Source organism: Somniosus microcephalus, chromosome 17, assembly GCF_052327205.1.
Source record: "Somniosus microcephalus isolate GS21.2 chromosome 17, FLI_Smic_1.0, whole genome shotgun sequence".
In the NCBI taxonomy this organism is placed as follows: Eukaryota; Metazoa; Chordata; class Chondrichthyes; order Squaliformes; family Somniosidae; genus Somniosus; species Somniosus microcephalus.
This window is the reverse complement of record NC_141003.1, coordinates 77,525,025-77,552,847: the sequence shown is the minus strand read 5'-3', so window position 1 is coordinate 77,552,847 and position 27,823 is coordinate 77,525,025. Positions and strand designations below refer to the sequence as shown.

The following is a 27,823-nucleotide window of genomic DNA, read 5'->3' as shown; positions in this document are numbered from 1 at the left end:
GTGGAGGTGGAAGGAGGGGGAGTGGCGGGGGATGGGGGAGGAGTGGAGGGGGAAGGAGGGGGAGGAGGGGGAGGAGTGGGGGGGAAGGGGGAGGAATGGAGGGGGTGAGGAGAGGGGGGAGGAGGGGTAATTGTAGGAGTAGAGGGGAGGGTTGGAGAGGAGAGTGAGGAGGGTAGTCAGATGCTACCACTCGACTTGATTGAAGCTGGGTTCACAAATAAAATTCTCTGCGACTGTCCCACACATCCATGGTAAAAATTGACGGCAGGCTGTCTCTCAGAGGCAGCTTCCGCACATCAGATCTGTTTTTTTTTTGCAAGCAGGAGAGTTGTGAGAGACACAGGAACGAATGCCTTTTGGAGAGAGAGGTGTGTGAGGACACAGCAGCTGCGTGAAGAGAGGAAAAGGCCAGAAATGTCTTTCTTGCAGAGCTAGATATTGTAGCAGAGCCAGTCCAGTCCAGTCCAGTCCAGTCCTGTCCTGTGCTGCCAGGGACCGGGGTGAGATCAGCCCCGTGCTGTGTTTGAGGTCCGGCAGCACATGTTACCTCGGCTCTTATTTTAACCTCCATTTCTCAGAAATAAAGCTTGCGGTTGAGGGTAAGCACTATGTTTCGAAACAGGCTTTGCTTTTTTTTAGTTGTCGAAGGCTGTGGGTTTTTGCTTGAACAAATTGGCAGTTAACCCTTTCCTGCGCTGTAGGAGACTTCACTTGGTAATTAAAATGGAAAGCCTGAGGCACTAGGGTTGAGAAAAAAGTTTTAAGTTTGGTTGTTAGTAACGTCTAGAAGAAGACATATAATCGATTGTTAATTTACAAATTGTCTGATTTTTAACTGGAGGGGTTGAGGCGAATAGTATAGATGCATTTAAGGGGCGGTTGGATAAGCACATGAGGGAGGAGGGAATCGAGGGTTACGCTGATAGGGTTAGATGAGGAAAGACGGGAGGAGGCTCGAGTGGAGCATAATCACCAGCATGGACTGGTTGGGCTGAATGGCCTGTTTCTGTGCCATTATGTAATATATGTACTGTGTAATAATATGTAATATTAATATGTAATCCTATGAACTGGCCTCAGCTTCCCTGGGCATGGGGTTGCCCTGGAGTCTCCAGGAATTAAAGATTAATTAATCTCCAGCACACCACTGCAAACAGCCCAGGAGAAAAATCATAGGGGAGTTAAAAATTCTGAGTTCTGTTCTTTGAACACTTTAGTTATATAAAAAAAATTAGAGGAGGGGGGTTTAAAAAAAAGAGACAAGAATCGAGCAATGGAGTCCATTCGCTTTCTAATTGGTGCAGGAACACGGTGCCCTGTGAGGATGGGTGTGTGGGCTGACCAATAGCGCGGGGTGGGGGCCAGGGCGGTCGGAGGTGGGAGGTCATGTGATGAAACCTCCAGCCGGAGGTGGGAACCGATGCTCCCTCTAAAGCTGCGAGCGTAAGGTCCCGCGCAGTAACCCGCAAGGTCCCGCGCAGGCCGCTCACCAGCTTTTACTTTTGGGGAAAAAAAATCGTGCGTGCAGAGATTTAAAGGGACCGCGCATTGAAGGAAACAGGCCGTGCAGAACACAGTGCAGCCTACAGGAAACGTTAGTGGCAACCCTACCTGGGCGAAGGGGGGGAGGGGGTGGGGGTGGAAATTTGGTTGGAGTTCCAACTCCTGTTTGCGATCCAGAGAGCTCCCCTGGCAAGTGCACGTGTGCAGACGAGAACAGTTTGGGGCCTCGGCTGGGATGAATCCCAGTCGCCTGCCAACATTCACTGTCAAGGCGCGCACCAAGAATAGTCACGTGGGCGACATACCAGAAGGGGCAGCTGGCCATTCAACCGTACTCCAGCATGATTTAGCAGCTTCAGAAGAGGAGGAGGAGGGAGAGCATGGTGGGGGTGTTCGGGGGTGGTAATCCAGTGCTGCTTAAACTACTGTAAAATTAGAATTTGAAAATTATAAGTAGCCACGAAACTAGCTGTTTATTGAGGTCACTCTAGACAAAAGATCTAACCAAGCTCCCTGGTAAGATAATTAGGAAAAGTTATTTGTAGAACAGAAAGGGAGAACCGTATCATTTGAGATTTTAAATTCTGGAGGCCAAATAGAAGAGACGGGGATTGTGGAACTTGCTCTGCTGTTCTGTATATAGGAGGCCATGTTCCAAACCACACTAACTTCATCTGTCCCAATGGGACCTGTTGGAAACTGAAGGAATGTCATTGGATATTATCCACTTACATTTCCAATCTTTGATTTTATTCAGTTACTGAACCAGTGACTACCTTCACATGATAAGTACCTTCTTTCAGTCGGCCATAGGGGAGGGGAGGAGAGGAAAGACTACAAACAAATCAGCTGGCGCGTCGGCCTGTGTGTCCCTCGTCCTGTGACTGAATGTGGACGCTCTTTGTCTTTTCCAGTCATTGTGCTGAGTTGCAGCAAGACAGTCAACCAGGAGAGGGTCCTTGACATTAGGGGTGGGGGTGAAAGTAGATTTTCTTTCAAAAAGATGAGAGACTTCATTTCTTTAGGCAGCACGGTGGCATAGTGGTTAGCACTGTTGCATCACAGCGCCAAGGACCCCGGGTTCGAATCCGGCCTCGGGTGACTGTCTGTGTGGAGTTTGCACATTCTCCCCGTGTTTGCGTGGGTTTCCTCCGGGTGCTCCGGTTTCCTCCCACAGTCCAAAAAAAAAATGTGCGGGTTAGGTTGATTGGCTATGATAAATTGACCCTTAGTGTTAGGGGGATTAAATATGTGGGGTTACAGGGATCGGGTGGGATATGTGTCGGTGCAGGCTCGATGGCCGAAATGGCCTCTATCTGCACTGTGGGGTTTCTGTGATTCTGTGAAGAAAAGATTGCTTTTGCCCTGACATCTTTATAGCGTGTCGTGCTGATGCGGTGCTTGTATATCTATCTGTACAAGATCGTGGGGTAAAATTCAACTTCAATAGGGGCGCAAAACGGGCAGTAGCGGATCGGCTTCCTTTGATCCACCACATCTGATGTTCCTTTCCATTCAAGTCAATGTATAACAGGCGTCAACCTGCTACCACCCGTTCGACGTAGTTGAATTTAACCCTCGCCCCTCCCTCGTTTCTCTTGCTCATCGGAAGACATTTTTAATCGTCCTTTTGTCGATTTTCTGTCGGAAGTGCTTCATTTACAGCACAGAGTGGGGGGCCTTTGACAGCTCCTGTTTTATTCTCTCCCTCTTGCTGTCACCGTGCCAGGTAATTGTTCTCCACTTGTATTGCTGCTAATCGGAAGTGAAAAAATCAGCAGATAAAGGGAGCGTGGGGTTTGATGGAGCAAATTGCACCCCCTTGCCCCCAATTTTTCTGTTTGAAAACAAGTCCTGTGGTGCAGCATGGGTTCGACGCTGGCTGTCACCTCTACAAGCTGGGTACAAATCCTGCCCAGACTGACCGGGTGAAAGTGCCCTCTGTCTGCTGGCCAGTGAGGACACTATGTCAAATGAGTTTGGGCCGTCAGGCAAGCTAGTTCCAGCACAAAACTGCCTAGAATTTGCCACTAAGTGGCACTAAATTGGCAGTCTTATTCAGAGAGGCCACAGACAGTTAAAAGGAATAGAAGATGTCACGCTGATACAGGAAAGGGAGCTCTTCTGAGGTCGAGGCTGAGAGTATTGCAGAAGAGTAGGGCAAGCTGAACTCTGCATCTAATGGTGCTGCAAATGACCTGGGAGTGTTTGATGACTGAAATGGACAATGTTCCATTCCCCGGTGTGAGCATTATCGACCTTAATGAGCAAGAAAGCTCACCAAGAGGGGTTTAAAAACTTGAGTATTTACAGGACACTGTTGTTTGTTTAACAGTAAGTACATTTCTGTTGTCCTTTATCAAATGCATATTCGATTACTGCTTTTAGCAAGCTGGATAGACTAATCCAGAACGTTACAGAAGAGAACACTGAGAGGAATGGACACTTCCCTTCCCCCTTTGGTACTTTTGAACCCATTATTGGTCTATTTTTCGGTCTACTTTCGAATTCCTTATTGAGGTGAAGTCTCGCAGGAGCTGTCACCAATCCATTTGCGAGTGCAGCTTTCCCCGTCGGCACTCAATGCAGAGAAAGGTAATAATGGATAACTTTAAGTGGAATTCATGCATGGATTGGCATAACTCGGCAGCGCTTTTTAGAATGAATATTAGCTCGCTGAAATGACTTCTTGCCTGGCAAGGTGTTGGCTCAGTACTTCGAGCAAATGTGATTGTCGGGGAATTTTTTCTGCCCCCGTGCACACATCATCTGCTGGCCACTGGTGCAGACATTAACTATAATTACACCTTTGAGTGGCTGCGGATTTCATTAGCTGTTGTTGAAAACAAAAGCATTTCTGAAGAGGATATCTGAACACACAGACTAAAGATTGAAAAGTGTGATTAAGCTCTCTGCTCGCCAGAGATGATCCCTCGACCCTAAGGGTGAGTTAGTGAAGGCTGAATGTTTGTATATGAATTTGCCTTCATTCCCTACTGCATATCACAGAATCATAGAAATTTATGGCACAGAAGGAGGCCCTTCGGCCCACCGTTTCCATTTCGGCCGCTAAAGAGCCATCCAGCCTAATCCCACCTTCCAGCTCTCGGTCCGTAGCCTGGTAGGTTACCGCACTTCAAGTGTATATTCAAGTACTTGTTAAATGCCTCCCTTTCGGGCAGCAAGCTAGTTCCAGCACACAAACTGCCTATAATTTGCCACTAAGTGGCACTAAATTGGCAGTCTTCTTCAGAGAGACCACAGACAGTTAAAGGGAATAGAAGATGTCACGCTGATACAGGAAAGCAAGCTCTTCTGAGGTCGAGGCTGAAGAGTATTGCGGAAGAGCGAGTCCCAGACCCCACCACCACCCTCTGGGTGAAAAAAGTTCCCCTCAACGCCCCTCTAATTTTTAATTTATTCATTCATGGGATGTGGGCGTCGCCAGCAAGACCAGCATTTATTGCCCATCCCGAATTACCCTCAAGAAGGTGGCGGTGAGCCTCCTTCTTGAACCGCTGTTCTTTGTAGCGGCTTGCTGGGCCATTTCAGAGGGCAGTTAAGAGTCAACCACATTGCTGTGGGTCTGGAGTCACATGTAGGCCAGACCGGGTAAGGACGGCAGATTTCCTTCCCTAAAGGACATTAGTGAACCAGTTGGGTTTTTACGACAACCCAGTAGTTTCATGATCACCATTAATGATACTAGCTTTTTATTCCAGATTTATTAATTAACTGAATTTAAATTCCCCAGCTGCAGTGGGGTGGGATTTGAACTCATGTTTACCGGATCATTCGTCCAGGCCTCTGGATTACTAGTCCAGTAACATAACCACTATGCTACCCTTCCCGAATCCTTCCACCAATTACTTTAAATCTGTGCCGTCTGGCTATTGGCCTCTCTGCTGTCTAACCCCTTAGCATTCTTACAATGGTACTGACAATACCATTATTACTCAGTAATGCAAAGAATGCAAACAGCCTAAAAGAAGCATGTTGTTTAGCGTATCCCACGGGGAGTTTTTCAAGGGATCTCCACTCCAGGCAGAGCTAGAAACTTGCTAGTCCCGATGTCCTCTTTGTAACACAGGGTTACCTGTGATCAGAAGCATCAGGTAGCCTGCTGATAATCCGTCCTGAACAATGGCCACGTGGCAGGGCTACCGATGGGGACCCAGTGCCCATGGGGCTCTACCCCAGTACACGGGCAAGAAAATTGGAGTGGGGTGCGGGGGAAGAGAGAAAATAAATGAAGGAACGACGAGAGAGTTGCTTTGAGTGAATGTCGCAGGTTAATGTTGCTGCACTGTCTTCCTAAGTACTAAGTACTGGGTGCTTGTAATTATATAAAGCAGTCTTCATGTAGGAGGTAATGTGCTCGTGTTTTGACTTCACAGAGGTTGCTGATACACAGCAGAGTCGAGCTGGCTGTAATGAATTACATCGAGGGAAAGTGGTTGTTTGAAATTAAACTCCATTAAATGTAAGCACCAGCCATTACATGCTAACAATTCGCAAAGTGGTCATGCCCATCGCCTTTTTTGAAAACATTATGTTTTGCTTAATTAGTTGATGAGAAATTTTACAGTCAGCGAGTGCCAGGCTTGCTATCTTAGCGTAGATGAATTTGATACTGTTTCCTTTAACCTTCGTGCTGACGTGGCTTGCAAAATGGTTTTCAGCCTGGCTAAGGGAGTGGGCTTAATTACGATAATTTTTCAAGAGTACACTGAGTGCAATTTTTGCTCCCTCCTTAATAAAAGCTTACAGAATGACAATTGGACCTCTGCAATTCTAATTTTAATATATTGTTTATGTTTGTACAAAAATTGCATGCAAACCATTAATCTGTCGCCCGCCCGCCCCCTCCCCTTTTGCCCTTTTTGCACACTTGTAAAAATGCAGATAATTATGAATCAGCCCTAAGGAGCCATTGACTTTATATTTATACTGGCGCTGCAGATAAATGAGCAGCATGTTAATGAGAATGGGAACTCATTCACCCCCCATGCAATCTGCAATGTTTACCTAATGGAAGCTTTAATGGAACAATTGGATAAGACAAATAATGTGCCCGTCTGGAGGAATGCAGTTCCCATTAAGTGACTTCTGCGGAATGACTTGATTGTAACATTATTACCGCGCGGGCAGGTCCTCTGGTATCTGCAGGTACGTTTAGTTTGGCTACGTTGTCCCAGCTGCCGGGAAACATTGGGGGGGGGGGATTTTTGACTTGCCGCCCGGGCATAAAACTGGCATTGCCGACCACCCGGCCTTCCTAGAGAGTGCCCGATTAAATCGGGATGGTTTCTGAAGTGGGTGGTCGATCCGCCCAGGAGGCAAGTTGAAAATTGCCCCAGCACCGCGTTTCCCGGTAGCTGGGGCAATAGAGTTAGATGAGGAAAGACGGGAGGAGGCTCGAGTGGAGCATAAACACCGGCATGGACTGGTTGGGCCGAATGGCCTGTGTCTGTGCCGTATATCCGATGTAATCCCATGTAAAATCGGCTCCACTCTGCTTTCATTACCAGTTAGAAGCAGTACTGTAGGGTTTTGTTTTTTTGAGTTGCCACATTTATCCAGGAGAAGGGGTCCATGTCAATGACAACATCATGATCATCAGTGCTACTGTTACAATGATGTGCATAACACAGACACCAGCATCTACCTCCCCCCCCCCCCCCCCCCCCCCTTGACTGTGATCACAGTCAGCAACAGCTTCTTTGAAAATGATGACAGCCTGTGCAGCAATCTTTTTTTTATCCCTAAAGGGTACGGACTCATGCTGGGGCACAGCTTCAAGAGAGCTAGCAGGCCTCCACTACCGTTCTCAAGAGCCATCCTTCCTGTGTGAGGCTAGGTAATGAATCTTGGCGTGTTATTTGAACCTAGGTGTGCTGCAGCTGAGATCGTTGTTGTCCTCGCCTCGAATCTACGTAAGCGCACACTTTGCAACAATGTTCACTGGGTCATAATCAGGAACTGGAACACATCCTGATTTCCCACTTCCCTATTCAAGGACAGTGAGGCCAATTGACTGCCTTTTGTGTAACTAATGGCTCCCCTTTTTTGCAAGTTCTTTGCTCCTGTCGTTTCTTTGGTACCGTCTGCCGTTCTCTGAATGAGAATTCAGGGCACACCGCAGCTCGTCAACAGTGTCACTGTTGAACCAGCCCACTAAAGAGTGAGCAAGAGGACTTGTTCCCCTTTGAGTGACCCATCCTTGTAAGTTAAACTAGCTGACTCACAATGTAGAGAATCGCCATGCTTAAGAGTTTCCAAATAAAGCTGCTGAGAAATCTACACCCACCTGTAGAGTTTCTGTTTCTTCAATATGGCGTTCTCTCCATTGGGAACCCACCCCACTTTCCCTAGTGCAGAACGTTAATGCACAGGGTGGCAGAGCTAAGGCTTAGGACCCCCACCCCCACCCCAACCCAAGTACTTCGAGGTTTAACCAGCTAAAACCACACAGCCTTATCGGTACAGAGCACTGGCAAGCTTCCCACTGCTTCCCCAGCTGGGACCACCCCACCACTGGGGCATTCTGTAGCTAAGTGAGGAAGAATTCCAGCCCCCCTGTGACTGGTCTACCCATCCAGCTTCCATCCGTGAGACAGGTTAGCTGGTCAATCGTTAACAGCAGGCTGGCATTCTGCAGCCATGTTTGGTTCAGGCATTGGATTGCCACGGTCACCATGGACGGTTGACTAAGTTCCAAGCTTCCAACCTCAGGCTAGTCATCTTGGAACCATCAGTATCCCAAAGGGCATTGAAGGGGGAGTCCCCACCTACTCCATGACACATAAAGTCAATGTGCCCATGTTCAGTGGCATTGGGTCAGGTTTGCCTCATTCTACAGGTTTTCCCAAGAGAGAAAACTATTTCTGCTCTGCTGATTGGCCTGAGCCTTGTTTGAATCTTTTGTGTTAATGTGGGTCTCGGGGTGGGGTGGGGTGGGGTGGGGGCCTATTGATGAGCATTGGGAAAGGCCTCATTGTTTGGCTATTCAATTATTTATGGCCAGTTTAGTAAGGATCAAATTGACAAGTCAATAAACTTAATGTGTCTGGGTTGAACAGTTCCACAAGTATCTAGCAGCAGCTGTACAAGTAACCTGGGCGCTCTGCCTCCATTCATTATTACAGTGGCATTAGCCAGTCTGTAAGTTGTTCATTAATGGCCATAAACTCTAAATGCTTTTACACCATGTCAGAGCCGCACCGCTGGTTCCCGATAATTGCCTCCGAAAGTAAAGCTGCCGGATTTAACTATGGCTGACTACCAGGAAGACCTGGTGAACAAAACACCTTAGCGAATCTCGACAGGTTTCCCTTTCAAATCAAAATCAAATCAACTTTTATTGTCATTGTTAGTGCACAAGTGCAGTACAACGAAATGTAGGCTTGCGGCTCCCGAGAGTGTACATTTAGATTAAGACATTTAAACATTCAGCATACATTTGGCTTGTAATACATTAACATAAACATAACCATAATAAAGTGCATTGGCAGATGTGCAGGCTTTAGAGTTTATTTGTGGAGTTCAGTAGGATGACAGCCCTGGGAAAGAAGCTGTTCCTAAATCTGGTCGTTCGGGTGCAAATGCATCTGTAGCGTCTCCCAGATGGCAGGAGGGCGAACAGACTGTGGCTGGGGTGGGTAGGGTCTTTGATGATGGACCGTGACCTCCATAAACAGCGTTTCTGGTATATGTGCTCTATGGTCGGTAGCCGGGTGCCGGTAATGCGTTGGGCAGTTTTGACTACCCGCTGCAGGGCTTTCCGGTCATAGGAGCTACAGCTGCCGTACCATACTGTGATACAGTTTGTCAGGATGCTCTCTATTGTGGTCATGGCCAGCTGCAGGAGACCGTGTATCGAGAATCGGCAATGCTAACACACTCTCTCTGGTATAGTATAAAACCAGCTTATGAATAACCGAATAGGGTTGGAATGCTACAGGCCGGTTCGATTTAATAATGGGAGATCACTCGCCCTAATAATCTGCTGGTCCTCGCTGGGAGCACAAGGAGGAACTAGGGCTGCAACATTTGAGTTGCAAGTCTCCAGCAGGAGCACGAAGTAAGCATTGGGGCGGTGATGATATTCCTGGGATAGTAATCCAGAGGCCAAGACTTCAAATCCCATCATGGCAGTTTGGGAGTTTGAAATAAAAAGGAAATAAAAAGCTGGTATGTGTAAAAAGTGACCGTGAAGCAGTGGGATTGGTATTAAAACCCAACTGGTTTCACTAATGTCCTTTTTTAGAGAAGGAAACCTGCCGTCCTTACCCGGTCTGGCCTATATGTGACTCCATTCCCACACCAACCTGCTTGGCTTTTGACTGCCCTCTGAAGTGGCCTAGCAAGCCACTCAGTTTAGGACATCTAGGGATGGGCAATAAATGCCGGCCTTGCCAGCGACGCCTACATCCTGAGAATGATTTTGTTTTTGTGAAAAGTTGGGGAATTACCCTTTTCTATTTGGGCATTTAAAATAAAAACTTCAGCTTCAAGCTCCACTCAGTGGGGCCACGCAGCTTCACCTGTCCAGTCGATGGTGTCACCTTTTGATGTAGCACTGGCACAGCCAAAGAGTGTGGATTTCAAATGGTGGCTTGCTGTGTGTTTTTAAAGGTGTACTGTCTTCAAAGCCTTTTTCTTGGGGGGGTGGGGGTTGAGAAAAAGGAGCTGAAGAGATGCCACCACTATCTGATGCAATGATGCATTTCAACCTGATTTTATTTTATCAGTGTGAAAACAGTGGTGCCCTTCATTACCCCTTTCTCCCTCCTTTCCCGAAGGCTTTGCCGGCGTGCAGTTCCATGAGTGCCAGCAACCATCCAGTACCTTGTCCAAGTAGTGCTTGATTATGAGTGTCTACTCAATCATAAAGGGCTCCACAGTCAACCCAATTCTGTTCTTGCCCTAATGTGTGCATACACTCGCTCACCCCATCCCTGGACAACAGTTAAGAGCAGGAATCCTGGATGTTTTTTCCTCTCCCTCTGCCCCAACCCATTGGCGGCCCAACCCATTGATTCCCCCCCCCCCCCCCCGCAACCCATTAGCACCCTACCAGCCCAGCTGACATCAGCAGACTCAGCACAGCTGTGGGATCGAACCCGAGACCACCCTGATCTGTGCGGTTCAGTGACGGTGCCTCCACTGGGACAAATCACTTGGCGTTGGGATGTAAAAGTGTCAGCAGGTCGATCTGCTCCTGACCAGGGGAAAAGCGGCCAATCAAAATGGTCTCTGTGCGTGTACCCTTGGGAATGTCGCCAGTCAACCTAATGCATTATCGTGTCTGAGGAGGCCCAGGAACAGAGTGACCCTCGAGGTTTGGTTACCAGAGTGTGATAGACACTGTGGAGCAGATATTTGCAACAATTTGACAGTCTGTTTAGGCCCAAAGAATCGGAATCACACTCGTTGCTACAATTGTTTAAAATTGTGTTGCAATGAGTAGAATTGTTTCACAAATTGCTGAGTGATGCCAATCCTTGTGTTCCTTGAAATTTGTTACCTTTAAAAGAGAAAATCCTGTTGTTTTAAAAAGAAAGTTTTTCTCTGATATCCCCCCGAGCAAACCACAGGCATTGTGAGCTGTACGGTGGAAACACACCGCTGTCACCAATGTGAGAGGAGCTCTCGAACAGTCCTCTCCCCTCCATAGACGTCCCTGGGTGCACTTTGAGTGTGAGTGTGTGCGAGAGTGTGAGTGTGTGCGAGAGTGTGAGTGTGTGCGAGAGTGTGAGAGAGAGTGTGTGGTGTGTGTGAGAGAGAGAGTGTGTGTGAGAGAGAGAGTGTGAGAGGGAGTGTGTGAGAGTGTGTATGTGTGTGAGAGAGAGTGTCTGTGTGTGAGTGTGAGAGAGAGGGAGAGTGTGAGAGAGGGAGAGTGTGTGTGTGAGAGTGTGAGAGGGAGAGTGTGTGTGTGTGTGAGAGAGAGTGAGAGAGGGAGTGTGTGTGTGAGAGTGTGAGAGAGGGAGAGTGTGTGTGGTGTGTGTGTGTGAGAGTATGAGTGTGAGTGTGTGTGTGAGAGAGTGTGTGTGGTGTGTATGTGTGTGAGAGAGTGTGTGAGAGAGGGAGAGTGTGTGTGTGAGTGTGAGAGAGAGAGAGTGTGTGTGTGAGTATGAGTGTGCGTGTGTGAGAGAGTGTGTGTGAGTGTGTGTGTGTGTGAGTATGAGTGTGAGTGTGAGAGTGTGAGAGTGTGAGAGTGAGAGTGAGAGAGTGAGTGTGTGGGTGTGAGTGTGAGTGTGTGTGTGTGTGTGTGTGAGAGTGAGTGTGTGTGAGAGTGTACACAGGTTGTATAGGCTAGGCTTGTATTCCCTCAAGCATTGAAGACTAAGGGGTATAATAGCAAAATACTGCGGATGCTGGAAATCTGAAATAACAACAGAAAATGCTGGAAATACTCCGCAGGCCAGGCAGCATTGGTGGATGCTGCCTGGCCTGTTGAGTATTTCCAGCATTTTCTGAAGATTAAGGGGTGATCTAATTACGGTGTTTCGGATGATTTAAACAAGCTAATATGGTAGATGGAGAGGAACTATTTCCTCTGGTGGTGGAGTCCAGAACAGGGGGGCCCAATGTTCCCTTTAATGTTTTTGGGTGCTCGGCCCCTTTAACGGGCTGCGTGCCCATTCAAATTCCCGCGCACGTGCAGGTTTTCCGATTGTAAAGCTAGAAGTGGCCTGCCGCCCAACTTAAAGGGAACATTGAAGGGGGCATAACCTTAAAATTAGAGCTAGGTCGTTCAGGGGGTGATGTCAGGAAACACTTCTTCACACAAAGGTAGTGGGATTCTGGAACTCTTCCCCCCCCAGAAAGCTGTTGAGGCGGGTGGGGGTCAATTGAAAATGTCATAACTGAGATTAATAGATTTTTGTTGGGCATGGGTATTCAGGGTTACGGACCCAAGGCAGGTAGATGGAGTTAAGAGGCCGATCAGCCATGGTCTCATTGAATGGCACAACAGGCTCGAGAGGCTGACTGGTCTACTCCTGTTCCTATATTCCTAATTTCCTGTAAGGGAATGCGTTCAAGGAGCCTCACAAAAGTCTTGCCACCTGGAGTGATTACCAGCCAACGAGTCAAACCGGAAGAGGGATGTTGGCAAGGTTAAAACGCAAAGAAAAACTAATTTGTAGCATCTGAGGTGATTGGTGATAACATGATGTCTTTGGGCCTACCCTGTGTACAAACAGGGAAAGACACTTGTTACCTTGCTGATGATGGCTGTTTGACCCTTGGCATGACTTTTAGCATGCTTGATCGACACCCCATCCACCACCTTAAACATTCACTCCCTCCACCACCGTGTCTGCAGTGTGCACCATCTACAAAATGCACTGCAGCAACTCGCCAAGGCTTCTTTGTCAGCACCTCCCAAACCCGTGACCTCTACCACCTAGAAGGACCAGGGCAGTAGGTGCATGGCAACACCACCACCTCCAAGTTCCCCTCCAAGTCACACACCATCCTGACTTGGAAGTATATCGCCGTTCCTTCGTCGTCGCTGGGTCAAAATCCTGGAACTCCCTCCCTAACAGCACTGTGGGAGTACCATCACCACACGGACTGCAGCGGTTCAAGAAGGCGGCTCACCACCACCTTCTCGAGGGCAATTAGGGATGGGCAATAAATGCTGGCCTTGCCAGTGACGCCCACATCCTAGGAACAAATAAAATAAAGGATTATTGAGCCACACAAATCAGGAAGGGTCTGTGTTGAGCTAGCTGCTAACACATGGCTTGGAGGTGGAGTTGCTGGTCTCGTTGTCCCAGTCTAGGGAGGAGCTGCTCGGCCAAGTTTTCCACTCTTGTTTATTTACCTGTCGAAAAGTTCACTTCATTTGTCAACATCGGGTAAGGGACAGGTAGAGTTGTGCTTCTGATGTTCCCATATGGATAAATAGCTCATGTCAACAATCAGCTGAGAGCAGGTAGAGTTTTTTCCTGACGGTTCCCCATGGCTAAGTAGCTTGTGAGGACAGTATGCTTCAACAGCCCACTGCTTTTCAGGTACGCCCGTGAAGAGTAGCCAATCGATTGGCTACTGCTATCACCTGGGCAGCTGCTCTCCCGACGCGAGTCCCCACCTTTCGGAGAGGAGGGGAGAAATTGGAGGAGGAACAGGAAATAAAGCATCTTAGCTTTTCGCAAGCGTGCTGGAATTTCTTTGTCATCTGGGCTCCATTTGGGTCTGCTTATACTGGGTGGCAGTGATGTAAGCCATAAACCTGGGCCAAGTACGTGGAGTGGGTTAGTAATTTCTGCGATGTGCTGAAAGATCCTTTATTCTTTTTTTCTTTTTTCCCCTTATTATGTCACCAAGCGACGCCTCTGTGAAATGAAACTTATGTGAAGTCTGTCAGACTCCAAGTAGATTGCCTTCATTTAGCTGCCATAGACAGTGTCGAGCAAATCGGGGCTGATTTTAGTTTCACAGACTGCAAAGAAAATACACGTCGATATATTTTAAATACAACTTGTCTCGTTTTATGTTAACGGCAGACCGTTTTTTTTTAAGACAGGGTTTTGGCATTGTTGAAGGAGCTGGCGGCCAGTGTACACAGTACAGTTGTCACTGGGCTATCGTGAGAAGTATGCAACACCAGAGGAAAATTAGATTTTTTTTTAAATGGAAGGGTGTTTTGCTGCTGTGGTGTAGGCGCAAACAAAAGGGACATTGGGATAGAGATTGGGATGTGTTTCACACCTTTTCCGGCTCTAAAACAGGCACCACGAAGTGGAATTTCGCAACGCGATGCCCCACATCGGCAGTATGCCTGACGCCATATTGATTCCAGTGCTCGATAGTCGTCCCTGGTGGCTGCCTGAAAGACCTGTGGATATCATCATTTAAATATGTTTACTAAGGGTGCTGCGCCTAAATCAGGACCCGTGTGTGATGTAATTTGTGTCTCACCTCAAATGTCACACATCAGCCTTGTGCAAACGCCCAGTGCCTGTCTTTTGTGCTCTTTCACCTTTCCGAGTGCTCCTACAAGTTGGTTCTCCAGTGGCTACAGCTTGGAAGGTGGAAGACTGCTGAACTTCCACTGAGGGCACTCGAGATGGCCGTGGTGGGCGACCTCGAGGAGCTCTGTCCCATCTCCTGCGGCTGCCTGCTCTTTGTTGAAGGGAGTGTGTCAGCGTTAAGAGTTTGAGGACATGCTCGTCAGGTTAGATTAGTGTTGCTGATGTGTGCAAGGTTGGCAGAAGGTGTGAGGTGGTGAAGGAAGTAATAGTGAGGAGAGTAGCAGGAGCAGAAGGAGGTGGAGTGAAGTGCGGTGCAGTGATTGTGAGAGTGCTGGTAATCGGGGGGGTGGGGGGGAAGGGAAGGGTCGCGAGTGCTGGAGCTACAAGTAGTGCACTGCCAAGATGAGAGATGGGAGGCTTACCTTAGTTAGTCTTGTGAGGTCATTGAACTTATTCCTGCATTGCAGCCATGTCCTGGGGGGCACTCAGCCACTCTGCTACCTCTGCCCACTCGTGCTGAATAGCTTGCCTTAATAGCCTGCTGATGATGTCCTTCCTCCTGCCAACCGAAACCTCCAGAACAGCATCTGAATAATGGGGAGGCCCTTGCAGCCTCTACAGTAGCTGCCACTGTCGGCAATCTTCAGTAAGAGTTGCCTGCAGCCAAAGTGCACCTCACCTTTAAAAAGAAAGACTTGCATTTATATAGCGCCTTTCACAACCACCGGATGTCCCAAAGCGCTTGCGGCCAATGAAGTACTTTTTTTGAAGTGTAGTCACTGTTGTAATGTAAAATATGTGGCAGCCAGTTTGCGCACAGCAAGCTCCCACAAACAGCAATGTGATAATGACCAGAGAATCTGTACTTTAGTGATGTTGATTGAGGGATAAATATTGGCCAGGACACCGGGGATAACTCCCCCTGCTCTTCTTCGAAATAGCGCCATGGGATCTTTTATGTCCACCTGAGTGAGCAGACGGGGCCTCGGTTTAACGTCTCATCTGAAAGAGGGCACCTCCGACAGTGCGGCACTCCCTCAGCACTGCACTGGGAGTGTCGGCCTAGATTTTTGTGCTCAAGTCTGTGGAGCGGGACTTGAACCCACTCAAGAGGCGAGGGTGCTACCCACTGAGCCACAGCTGACACACAATTAAAATAATGCCGTAACGATCAGCTTCATTTCCAGTCATCTCTGGGACTCGGCTGTATAATATAACTATATGTTAAATAACGATCCCAGCCATCTGACCGGGTGTCTGGTGTGAAAGTGGAGGCAGTAGATGTTGTGAGGATTCAAACACTCGGAACAATCTGGGATTCTGTCTGTGCTCTTTTTAATGAGGCCTGTAAAGACTTGCAGTGCAGTGGATCTGTCTGCCTGTAACAGCTGTATTGCCACCGCTGTGTCAGTGACATTTATGGTGCAGCCTCGCAGTGGGAACCATGTGGTCATCGACTGGCCCTCCAGCACTGTGAGTCGATCCACTCCAAAGCTGCTTGAAAACACAGCAGATTCTCACCAGCTACTTCTGTGCTGCATGTCCTTTTTATTTGGTCTTCTGTTTTTTTTTGACTGGGTTGGAGAGAGGCTCTGAATTCTCTGGCCATCTCTGTTCCCGTTGAGCAGAACAATGAAGGTTGTCCAATTGGTCAGCTTTGAGCTTCCTTCGTTGTTTCCCCAATTTTCTGCCCTGCCCTCCGGAAGAGACTGCCACCTTCTGGGGTAACAGTCCACGGATCCCAGCAGCCCTCTCTTACCGGGCCCCAGGCTATTCAGCCACGGGGGGTGGGCGGGGTGGCTGAACTCGCTCACGCGTGCATTTTCCAGCAATACTCAGGTGTTCAAGAGCAGGAGCATTGGCTGACTTCCCAGCCTCCTCGTTCCCTAACCCAGGGAACTGATCCAATTGCAACAACTCTGCGGCTCTCATAGCTGAGACTAGCTAGTTCAACCTGGAATTCATAGAATCATAAACATTTACGGTACATAAGGAGGCCATTTGGTCCAGCCGGCCGAAAAAGAGCTTTCCAGCCTAATCCCACTTTCCAGCTCTTGGTCCGTAGCCCTGCAGGTTACGGCACTTCAAGTGCATATCCTAGTACTTTTTAAATGTGATGAGGGTTCCTGCCTCTACCACCCTTTCAGGCAGTGAGTGCCAGACCCCCACCAACCTCTGGGTGCAAAAAGTTCTCTTCAACTCCCCTCTAATCCTTCTACCAATTACTTTATGCCCCCTGGTTATTGACCTCTCTGCTAGGGGAAATAGTTCCTTCCTATGCACTCTATCTAGGCCCCTTATAATTTTTTACACCTCAATTAGGTCTCCCTCGGCCTCCTCTGGTCCATAGAAAACAACCCCAGCCTATCCAGTCTTTCCTCTTAGCTAAAATTCTTCAGTCCTGGCAACATCCTCGTAAATCTTTTTGGAATTGAACCCTTCTTGGCTTTGTGTTCCGCAGTGGACAGCGCCTCATCCACCGAGCCTTCTCGGAGTTTGTGTACTGTGTTTTCTAATGAGCTCTCTGCCTTCCTGTGTCAGCATTAAACCTGCTGGACCGTTCACTTCCAGCCTTATTACCCTTGTGTGTAATACAACCAGCACAACAATTGTTATCATAAAAGTAATAATCGTATCAGGATCATAAGCCAGTCTCTGTCACGTCTGCTAAAGATTCTTTGCCTTTTTCATTTTGAAGCAGAACTCAAAGGGGGACAATAACAGTAAGTTGAACCAATGGAGAGATTCCCGATCGTTTCACTCGACAGCTTCTGGTAATTTCTGTGAAATGATATTGGCCACATTTCTACAGCCCCTTTATGAAGTTCAAACATCCCAAAGTGCTTCACCCACAGTGAATATATTTTGTTTTTAAATGAATTGACTGTTGTTACGTAGGGAAGCGCAGTAGCCATTTTGTATACAGTGACATCCCACAAACCACAGACGGTTTGGGTGTTGGTTGAGGAAAGAATGGCCAGGACTTCAGAAAGCGCCCTACTCTTCTTCAAATAGCGCCATGGGATCTTTTTATATCTACCTGAAGCACTGGATCAGGCAGACAGGGCTTCGGTTTAAAAGCTTACCTGAAGAGGGAATGAAGTAGGTGGGTAGGGGGAAATAGTTGAACCCATGAAAGGTACATTATTACCTAGAAATAAAAAGACAAATTGCAAATACTGGGCATCTGAAAAAACAGAAAATGCTGAAACCGTACAGCAGGTCAGTCCGCATCTGAGAGACGTATATTATCTGATCATTTATTTCATTGCTGTTTGTGGGAGCTTGCTGCGCGCAAATTGGCTGCCGCACTTCCTACATTACAACAGTGACTACACAAAGTACTTCATTGCCTTAAAATATTTGGGATGTCGAGGTCGTGAAAGGCGCTATATAAATGCAAGTTCTCTCCTTATTTGATAGCTTCTGGTAATTCCTGTGCAATGATACTTTACATAAATGAATATCCATCACTGCCGGTCCTGTGTCCATTCTTTGAGTAGGCTGGTAGCTGCTTGTGCCAGTTATATGCCCCTTGTGACAGTCACCCGCGTCTATTAAATCTGTCCCTTCCTTCCAACACACACAATCCATTCCGGACTGAAGATCCTCTGCTATCTGAGGGTTTATTTTTATTGATTGAACCCATTTGCTCCCATTCCTGTTTCAAGTACCGCACACCCTGTGCCAGTCTGGATGACGAACAGACAGAGGTGTTACAAGGTAGTCACAAAAGCAGAGACAGTGCCTCTTCTGATCAGCCGTCCTTTGCTGTATAATGATGGTGTGTTTATTTTTGCCACGTAGGGCGGCCAATTCTCTTCAGACCAGCGCTCATCTTAATGAACCATTTCCCTCAAATAATTATTTTGGCTTTATTTCAAAGTGGTGTATAAATAAGATGCTATTTAAAAGGTGGTTTTATTCTGTTATAACAGGGAGGTTTCTTCCACCTCCCCTCCCTGCCTTGTCCAATTTACTTGGGTTGGAGGGTGGCAGTGATGTTGAGTAAAGGGGGCGGTGGGCTAGGGGGTGAAGCATCACAAGACAGGCAGGAGTGGAATCCAGCAATAGAGGTTGCACAGAGGGAGACAGCAAAGAAAAGGGAATGGATGAGGATGAAATAGCTTCTGTCAAATACCAATTAAAGGACATGGAGCTGGAAGACGATGACAAGTTTAAGAAACCTGCGAGAGGGAAGGTAGGTTAGAGATAGGATGTGAGTTGGAGGGGATAAAGGGGTCAAGTGTGAGCTTTTTGGATAGGACGGTAATAAGGGCAGTATTGAAGCGTGAAGGATGGAGTCTGAAGAAAAGGGATCCATTGACTATGTCATCGAGCATTGGGCCAAGACCTGGTAGTTATGCAGTAAGGAGTTAGGTCAGGACTCGGGAGGGGTTTGAGGGTACAGGAAGTGGATCTCATGGTAGCCATAAGCTTGATGATTGGGGAGATGGAGGAGATCTTGGAGGGGCTCGGGTGGGGGCTGGCAGTTGAGCAGATAATCTGAATCTTTGAAACAAAAAAATGCATTAGCTTCTAATATTTTACAATGGAGGTGAACTGGGGGGAGAAGAGGAAGGCGATCGGAGGAGCTGGCTTGCCATTGAAAAGTAGAGTCAAGGATTGTCCTTTGCCAGAAGTGTAGGGAGTTCTCCTGGTGTTCTGACCAACATTACTCCCTTAAACAACAACACCAATAAAAAAACAGATCAGTTGATTCATCTCATTGTTGTTTGTAGGATTTTGCTGCATTTGCCAGTTTTTCTTTCTCCCTCCTAAGAAAAGTGAAGTTGAGGTTTACAAGGTGATACTGAGTGGACTGGCACTGCAAAAGTAGAGATATTGCCCATTGCAGCTCTCCTTTTAATGGCATAAAGTGGTGATGAGGAACCGCCCCCCCCCCCCCGCCCCTTGTACATCCAAGGCCAGAGTGTGGTGCGAGCAGAGGCAACTGTACCAAATACAGATATCTTTAGACCCCGAGAGTTGCGGGGAGCACAATGAGACTTGGAGAAATTGCATTGGGTTAGAAGTGGCCAAGTTATAGATTTCCCATCGCCTGCTGCGTGCTCTGAGCACCTTTCTTGAGTAGTCGCAGTTACTTTCTGCGCACACGGGGTCCAGGTGACAACACTGAAGAGTTCCACAGTGAAGCTGACTGTTGTGATTGTTGAGGCACAGCTGCAAAGCTCTTGTGGTTCTTGGCGCAATCAGGGAAATCTGACTTAAGCACTAAGAGCTCCCGTGGTGCTGATCTGGTCACAGCCTTGTCGAGGACTGACTTTTATAGTCTTGTCGCAACCCTCTAATGCTGTGGAGAGTGGATCGTTCTCATCCAGTCTGAATGGTTTTGGTCTGTACCAAGTCCAGGAGCAGGAGTGCTGCCTGCCAAAACCGAGACCACAACATTCCACCAAGGGCTTTGTGCACCGCTTGAAGTAACTGACGCTGACAAGCAGCGTGAACTTTCTTACTACAACTTGGCTTTTGCCTGCATGCCCACAATGATGATGGAAGGTTGTTTTAACAACGTTTAGAGGAACTGTTAATTGTCAAACGTGGACCTTTTGCCAACTTGAGCATCCAGGTTGGGCTCTTTACCAACTGAAATTGGCAAGTTTCAGTCCCAGCCTTGTCTGGCATTTCACGTTGTCGGCCTCAGTTGAACGTTTAAGCAAAGGACTGGGATTTATGTAGCAGCATATCACATTTCTCCAGCTATCCCGGGGCACTTGCATCCCACGCATGACATAATGAAGTACAACCGCTGTTACGTGGGTAAACGCGACAGCCATTTTGTGCGTGGTGCATTCCACAAACCACAAATGAGATGAATACCCGATTAAACACAAGCAAAATACTGTAGAGGCTGGAAATCTGAAATAGAAACAGAAAATGTAGGAAAATACTCAGCAGGTCAGGCAGCATCTGTGGAGAGAGAAACAGAGTTAACGTTTCAGGTCGCTGACGTTTCAACAGAGCTGGAAGTTGGTAGAGTTGAACTGTTTTTAAGCAAGTACAGAGCCAGGGAAAAGGGGGCAGAGAAACAAAATCAACTTGTATTTATATAGCACCTTTAACATAGCAAAACGTCCCAAGGCGCTTCACACGAGTATTGGCAAACAAAAATTTGACACTGAGCCACACAGTGCGATACTAGGACAGGTGACCAAAAGCTTGGTCTAAGTGGTATGTTTTAAGGAGCGTCATAAAGGAGGAAAGAGAGGTTCAGGCAGGGAATTCACAGCTTGGGGCCCAGGCAGCTGAAGGCACGGCCGCCAGTGGTGGAGCGATTGAAATAGGGGATGCGCAAGAGGCCAGAATTGGAGAAGCGTGGAGATCTCAGGAGGGTTGCAGGGCTGGAGGAGGTTACAGAGATAGGGAGGGAGGGAGCGAGGCCACGGAGGGATTTGAAAACAAGGATGAGAATTTTAAAATTGAGGTGTTGCTAAACCGGGAGCCAATGTAGGCCAGTGAGCACAGGGGGTGATGGGTAAACATAGAAACATAGAAGATAGGAGCAGGAGTAGGCCATTCGGCCCCTCGAGCCTGCTCCGCCATTCAATGAGATCATGGCTGATCATCCAAATTCAGTACCCTGTCCCTGCCTTCTCTCCATATCCCTTGATCCCCCTAGCCTTAAGAAATATATCTAACTCCTTCTTGAATATATTTAATGAATTGGCCTCTACTGCCTTCTGTGGTAGAGAATTCCACAGGTTCACCACTCTCTGGGTGAAGAAATTCCTCCTCATCTCTGTCCTAAATGGCTTACCCCTTATCCTTAGACTGTGACCCCTGGTTCTGGACTCCCCGACCGTCGGGAACATCCTTCCAGCATCTAGTCTGTCCAGTCCTGTTAGAATTTTATACGTTTCGATGAGATCCCCTCTCATTCTTCTAAACTCCAGCGAGTACAAGCCCAATCGACACAATCTCTCCTCATACGTCATTCCTGCCATCCCAGGTATCAGCCTAGTGAATCTTCGCTGCACTCCCTCCATAGAACATCCTTCCTCAGATATGGTGACCAAAACTGCACACAATACTCCAGATGTGGTCTCACCAAGGCCCTGTACAACTGCAGCAAGACATCCTTGTTCCTGTACTCAAACCCTCTCGCTACGAAGGCCAACATGCCATTTGCCTTCTTAACCGCCTGCTGCACCTGCATACTTACTTTCAGCGACTGGTGCACAAGGACACCCAGGTCTCATTGCACTTACCCTTCTCCCAATCTATTGCCATTCAGATAATCTGCCTTCCTGTTTTTGACACCAAAAGTGGATAACCTCGCATTTATCCACATACCCTTCTCCCAATCTATTGCCATTCAGATAATCTGCCTTCCTGTTTTTGACACCAAAAGTGGATAACCTTGCATTTATCCACATTGGGCAGATGCATGGCAGATGCAATATAATCACCCAACCTGTCCAAATCATACTGGAGTTTCTCGGTATCCTCCTCACAGCACACACGCCCACCCAGCTTTGTGTCGTCTGCAAACTTGGAGATATTACATCTAGTTCCCTCATCCAGATCATTAATATATATTGTGAATAGCTGGGATCCAAGGACCGATCCCTGCGGTACCCCACTAGTCATTGCCAGCCACTCGGAAAAAGAGCCGTTTATTCCAATTCTTTGCTTTCTGTCTGCCAACCAGTTCTCTATCCAAGTCGATACCTTGCCCCCAATCCCATTTGCCTTAATTTTACACGCTAATCTCTTATGCGGGACCTTATCGAAAGCCTTTTGAAAATCCAAATACACCACATCCACTGGTTCTCCCTTATCTATTTTACCAGTTACATCCTCAAAAAATTCCAGTAGATTAGTCAAGCACGATTTACCTTTTGTAAATCCATGTTGACTTTGTCTGATCCGGTCACTTTTTTCCAAGTGTTCTGCTATTACATCCTTTATAATGGACTCTAGCATTTTCCCCACTACCGATGTCAGGCTTACCGGTCTATAATTCCCCGTTTTCTCTCTACCACCCTTTTTGAACAGTGGGGTAACATTAGCTACCCACCAATCCATGGGTACTGTTCCAGAGTCTATCGAATTTTGGAAGATGATCTGCAATGCATCTACTATTTCTAGGGCCACTTCCTTAAGTACCCTAGGATGTAGATTATCAGGCCCTGGGGATTTATCAGCCCTCAATCCCATCAATTTCCCTAACACCATTTCCCTACAAATACTGATTTCTATCAGTTCCTCCCCGCCATTAGACCCTATGTTCCCCGACATCTTTGGGAGGTTATTTGTGTCCTCCTTTGTGAAGACAGAACCAAAGTATGTATTTAATTGGTATGCCATTTCTTTGTTCCCCATTATAAATTCCCCTGATTCTGACTGCAAGGGACCTACGCTTGACTTCACCAATCTTTTTCTCTTCACATATCTATAAAAGCTTTTACAGTCAGTTTTTATGTTCCCTGCAAGCTTACTCTCATACTCTATTTTCCCCCTTTGTCCCCCTTTGTTGAATCCTAAACTGCTCCCAATCCTCAGGATTATTGCTTTTTCTGGCCAATTTATATGTCCTCTCCTTGGATCTTATGCTATTCCTAATTTCCCTTGTTAGCCACGGTTGAGTCAACTTTTTTGTTTTATTATTATGCCAAATTGGGATGAACAAATTTTGTAGTTCATCCATGCGGTCTTTGAATGTTTGCCATTGCCCATCCACCGTCAACCCTTTGAGTGACATTCCCCAATCAATCCTACCCAACTCGCGCCTCATACCATCATAGTCTCCTTTATTTAAATTCAGGACCCTAGTCTCCGAGTCAACTATTTCACTCTCCATCTTAATGAAGAATTCTGTCATATTATGATCGCTCTCACCCAAGGGGCCTCGCACAACAAGATTGCTAATTAATCCTTTCTCATTACACAACGGGACTCGGTGCGAGTTAGGACACGGGCAGCAGAGTTTTGGATGAGCTGAAGTTTATGGAGGGTGGAAGAAGGGAGGTCAGCCAGGAGAGCGTTGGAATAGTCCAGTCTAGAAAAGAACAAAGAGGTCTGTGACAGGGTGAGGGACAGAGGTGATTGACTGACAAATGATAGGCTGGGGTTGTTTTCTTTGGAACACAGGAGGCTGAGGGGAGATTTAATTGAGGTGTACAAAATTATGAGGGGCATAGATGGAGTTGGTAGGAAGGACCTATTTCCCTTAGCAGAGAGGTCAATAACCAGAGGGCAAAGATTTAAAGTAATTGGTAGAAGGATTAGAGGGGAGTTGAGGAGAAATTCTTTCACTCAGAGGGTGGTGGGGGTCTGGAACTCACTGCCTGAAAGGGTGGTAGAGGCAGAAACCCTCATTGTATTTAAAAAGTACTTGGGTATGCATTTGAAGTGCTGCAACCTACAGGGCTACGAACAAGAGCTGGAAATTGAGATTAGGCTGGAGAGCTCTTTTTTGGCCAGCACCGGCACAATGGGCCTAATGGCCTCCTGTGCCGTAAATTTCTATGATTCTCTGAAAAGCGATAATGGTGCAAGACATAATGATGCAAGTATATTGCAACAAAAGAGGAGTCCAGAGGAGGTGTAAATGGTTACAGCAGAATAGCAATCTAGTGCTTGTGGATGAGGGAGAATTGTTGGCCAGCATGGCAATAGGAACTCTTCCTGCTTTTGTCTGAATGTTTGTTTTTTACATCCACCTGAGCAGACAGACAGGGCCTCAGTGTAACGTTTAAAACTGACGGACAACTTCAGGGACAATGCAGCACTGCCTCAGTATTGCATTGAAGTGTTAGCCTGGATCACGGGGAATCATTTTTTGCACGCCTGACAGGGTGCCTCACCCAGCATGGAATCTTGCCCAGTGTGCGTGATGTTTTGACCGTTAATACCAGCTACATTGCCAAGGGCAGAAAGGTTATTTGCTCCCAGGCTTTGTCAGTGTCACTGGGTAATCTGCTGCTAGAAATTACACAGCAGTGATCTTGGGTGTTCAACTTCTATCCTTGGCCAAGAATAGTGCCTTAATGTTTGGGCCTTACCAATTGTTCTAGTGTGTTGGGCTGGAAGTCTCTTCTGCGCCACAATAGCATTATTAGAGGTTATGCACTTACAGTGTTAGCATTGGCAATACTGTATAAACAGCTGGAGTAAGTAGAGCCGAGAGCCAATAATACAGCAGTAACTTCGCACCAATGCATGGTGATTCTGTTATTTGTTCAAGACATTCTGTACCGATTAGTTGTCAATTCATGGCAAACACAGCAGTTAACTTTTTTACCCCAATATTCTCACCCTCAACTTCTCTTCTGAAGGTGTTGGCTCACTCGCTGGAAGAGTTCCATGTGTAGCCGTTGCCCTCTGGTGCCTCACCAAAACTGGCCATTATTCATGTAGGAGCCTTAATAGTGAACGTTGACAAGAGATTGCATTGATGGGAATCACAACCTAACCCAATCCTACCCTCACCTAATGTCTCGGTTTAACGCCTCATCCGAAAGTGTCAGCCTAGATTCATCCTACTACTGCCCTAATCAACTAATTCAACATATCGCGGATTGAATTTGGGACCATACTGATCCATAAATGCAAATGTAAAATGTTGTAGTTGTTGTTGTGTGACTCGAGATGACCATTTCCTGAGGAACCAACAGCGTGGGAAATGGAGAAGGGAAGATAAGATCACGCTCGAAAATTATTATAAGAATGAGACAGAGGAGGTAGATTGGCGAGGGGGAGAGAGAATAAAAAGGTTCCGACAGCCAACTCTGGACACTGGGACATCCTTCGGGTGACGATGTTTTTTTGCAAATTCCAAATCTCGCCGTGAATTTTTGTTTTATGAACAATTAGCAATATAAATTCTGCTAAACAGGAGAATGGTTATGGCCCCTGCACTGCCACAGCCATTAAAACTAGAATCAATTGTCTCATTCTAATGAAACAGTCATTTAAAATAGCTAATAACTTCAAGAAAGCATATTGATAATTTTAAAACAAGGCACTTTGCAGGAGATGATTTGATGAGTGCTTTCTTCTGAAATGTATCCCAGCCAAGCCAGCAGTAATATAACTCTTCCTGTCGAGGACCTAAACATTTTTAAGTTCATCAAGTTGCGCTGTTGGCTCAAAATGGTCTTTTAGAGGTTTCATAGATTCTAAGCGGAGAAAATTAAACTGATAGAGCACACACAGATAACAAACTCTTGCAGTGAATCCCTCCCATCTTCACAACAGCCTTGAAAGAAAGAAAAACTTGCATTTATATAGTGCCTTTCACGACCACCGGACGTCTCAAAGCGCTTTACAGCCAATGAAGTACTTTTTGAAGTGTAGTCACTGTTGTAATGTAGGAAACGCGGCAGCCAATTTGCGCACAGCAAGCTCCCACAAACTGCAATGAGATAATGACCAGATAATCTGTTTTTGTTATGTTGGTTGAGGGATAAATATTGGCCAGGACACCCTTGCTATCATTATCCAATGTCACTGGTTTCACCAAGTCTGGTCCAGTTTATAGTGACTCCTGTTGCAAAGCTGCTGGTGCACAATGCATCGCACCATATTACAAAGTGACCGCCTACTGTAACTATGTCGCATTCGGCTGTGATCCACCCCCCCCCGGGCTCACCAAATTGTTGGGTAACCTGTCAACACCCACTGTCAAGGTTCACACACGAGCACTTTGGGCAAGTTACAGGGGGGCGTGGGGGTGACTGGGGCTCGTGAAACTCTACCCAGGCAAGCAGATGCCCACAACCTTCGGGAGCGGAGTCGAGGGGAAAATCCCTGGGCAGTCTGGAAACTCAACTGTGCAGCCAAATTGCTCAGAAACGTTGTACTTTCCCGTGGCTTGAGCTTGGCAACACTGATTTACATCTGATGGTATCTTGTGAATAGTCTGTAATAAAAATGTCACATTCTACTCCGTTCTTTAAATCACAGTTCTTTGAAATGTAAACGCAACTTCTTCATTATAGTGACATAATTATTTGTTCAGCATAAAGAATTTTTCCTGTCTCTTGTAACTTATCGCTCACTGTTGGCATTGCTCTTGTCAGTTGAAGTCCATTCTTCACACCAGTTATAAAGGCAGGGCAGAAAACTAAATGTGATTCGTTACTCAACGAGTATTAATTAGCCTTCTATCAATTCAGGAGTGAGCATTTCTGCTGTTCAATCTGGATTCCATTGACCAGCAACAGCTGTGTAGGTCCAGGCATCTAGTAGTCTGCCGCTGGTCTCGGGGAAACCAGATCTAACACCACAAACAGTGGAATCCAACTTAAAAGAAGACCAATGTAAAAGGCTCTTTGGGATAGCGCAAAACAAATAAAGGGTTGTGGAACACGTTTTAGCACCAACATTGTGGCTGTGTTTAACCCCTCACTTGCCCAGAGGCGCTGAGGCAAATTGTAGCAGCCAGCTTGAGTCATCACAGACCATGAGCATCAGCCGTGGCTCAGTGGGCAGCACTCTCACCTGAGTCAGAAGGTTGTGGGTTCATAGTCCCACTCCAGAGACTTGAGCACAAAAATCTAGGCTGACACTCCAGTGCGGTACTGAGGGAGTGCTGCACTGTCTAAGGTGTTGTCTTTCGGATGAGACATTAAACCGAGGCCCCATCTGCTCTCTCAGGTAGACGTAAAAGATCCCATGGCACTAATTTGAAGAAGAGCAGGGGAGTTATCCCCGGTGTCCTGGCTTGCATGTCGTCGTGAAGCAGGCGGAGGATGGGACATGCACACCAGCAGCTTTGCAACAGGAGTCACTATAAACTGGACCAGACTTGGTGAAACCAGTGACATTGGAAAATGATAGCAAGGGTGTCCTGGCCAATATTTATCCCTCAAATCAACATCACCAAAACAAATTATTTGTTCATTATCTCATTGCTGTTTGTGGGAGCTTGCTGTGCACAAATTGGCTGCTGCATTTCCTACATTACAACAGTGACTACACTTCAAAAGTACTTCATTGGCTGTAAAGCACTTTGGGATGTCCTGAGGTCATGAGAGGCGCGATATAAATGCAAGTCTGTCTTTCTTATGAGACCATCCAGGTCTGTGTGGTTCATCTGTGCACTGGGTACGCTCACCAAGGGAGCCTTGTTTTTTTTGTTTTTATTCATTCTATCAGGGCAGAGATGTGATATCGTTTAAAAAATATATATATACATACACACATTTGATTAATTTTTGTTAATCAGCAAATTGAGGTGGGTTGATATGAGATGGCATACAGTGATGTCATAGATGTCATCACAGATTGCCATGGGAACATTTCTTTTGCCGTTCTGTAGTGTATGAAGTGCTCTTGCCATGAAAACCGTCAGCACATTCTAGTAT

General features: G+C 46.9%; 1 protein-coding gene across 23 annotated transcripts in view; it reads left to right on the top strand.

Annotated features, from left to right (window-relative positions):
• celf2 (cugbp, Elav-like family member 2) overlaps window positions 1-27,823 on the top strand; it is an 897,865-nt gene that overhangs the window by 570,037 nt on the left and 300,005 nt on the right. Inside the window, exon 1 of one of the 23 annotated variants that reach the window (XM_086010719.1) lies at window positions 581-599. The exons of 21 other annotated variants lie outside the window; for them this stretch is intronic. The gene's annotated coding sequence lies outside the window, so the exon portion shown is untranslated. Of the gene's footprint in view, window positions 1-580; window positions 600-5,967; window positions 5,987-27,823 lie in introns of those variants that run through there. One more of the 23 variants, XM_086010720.1, reaches the window with a different exon arrangement.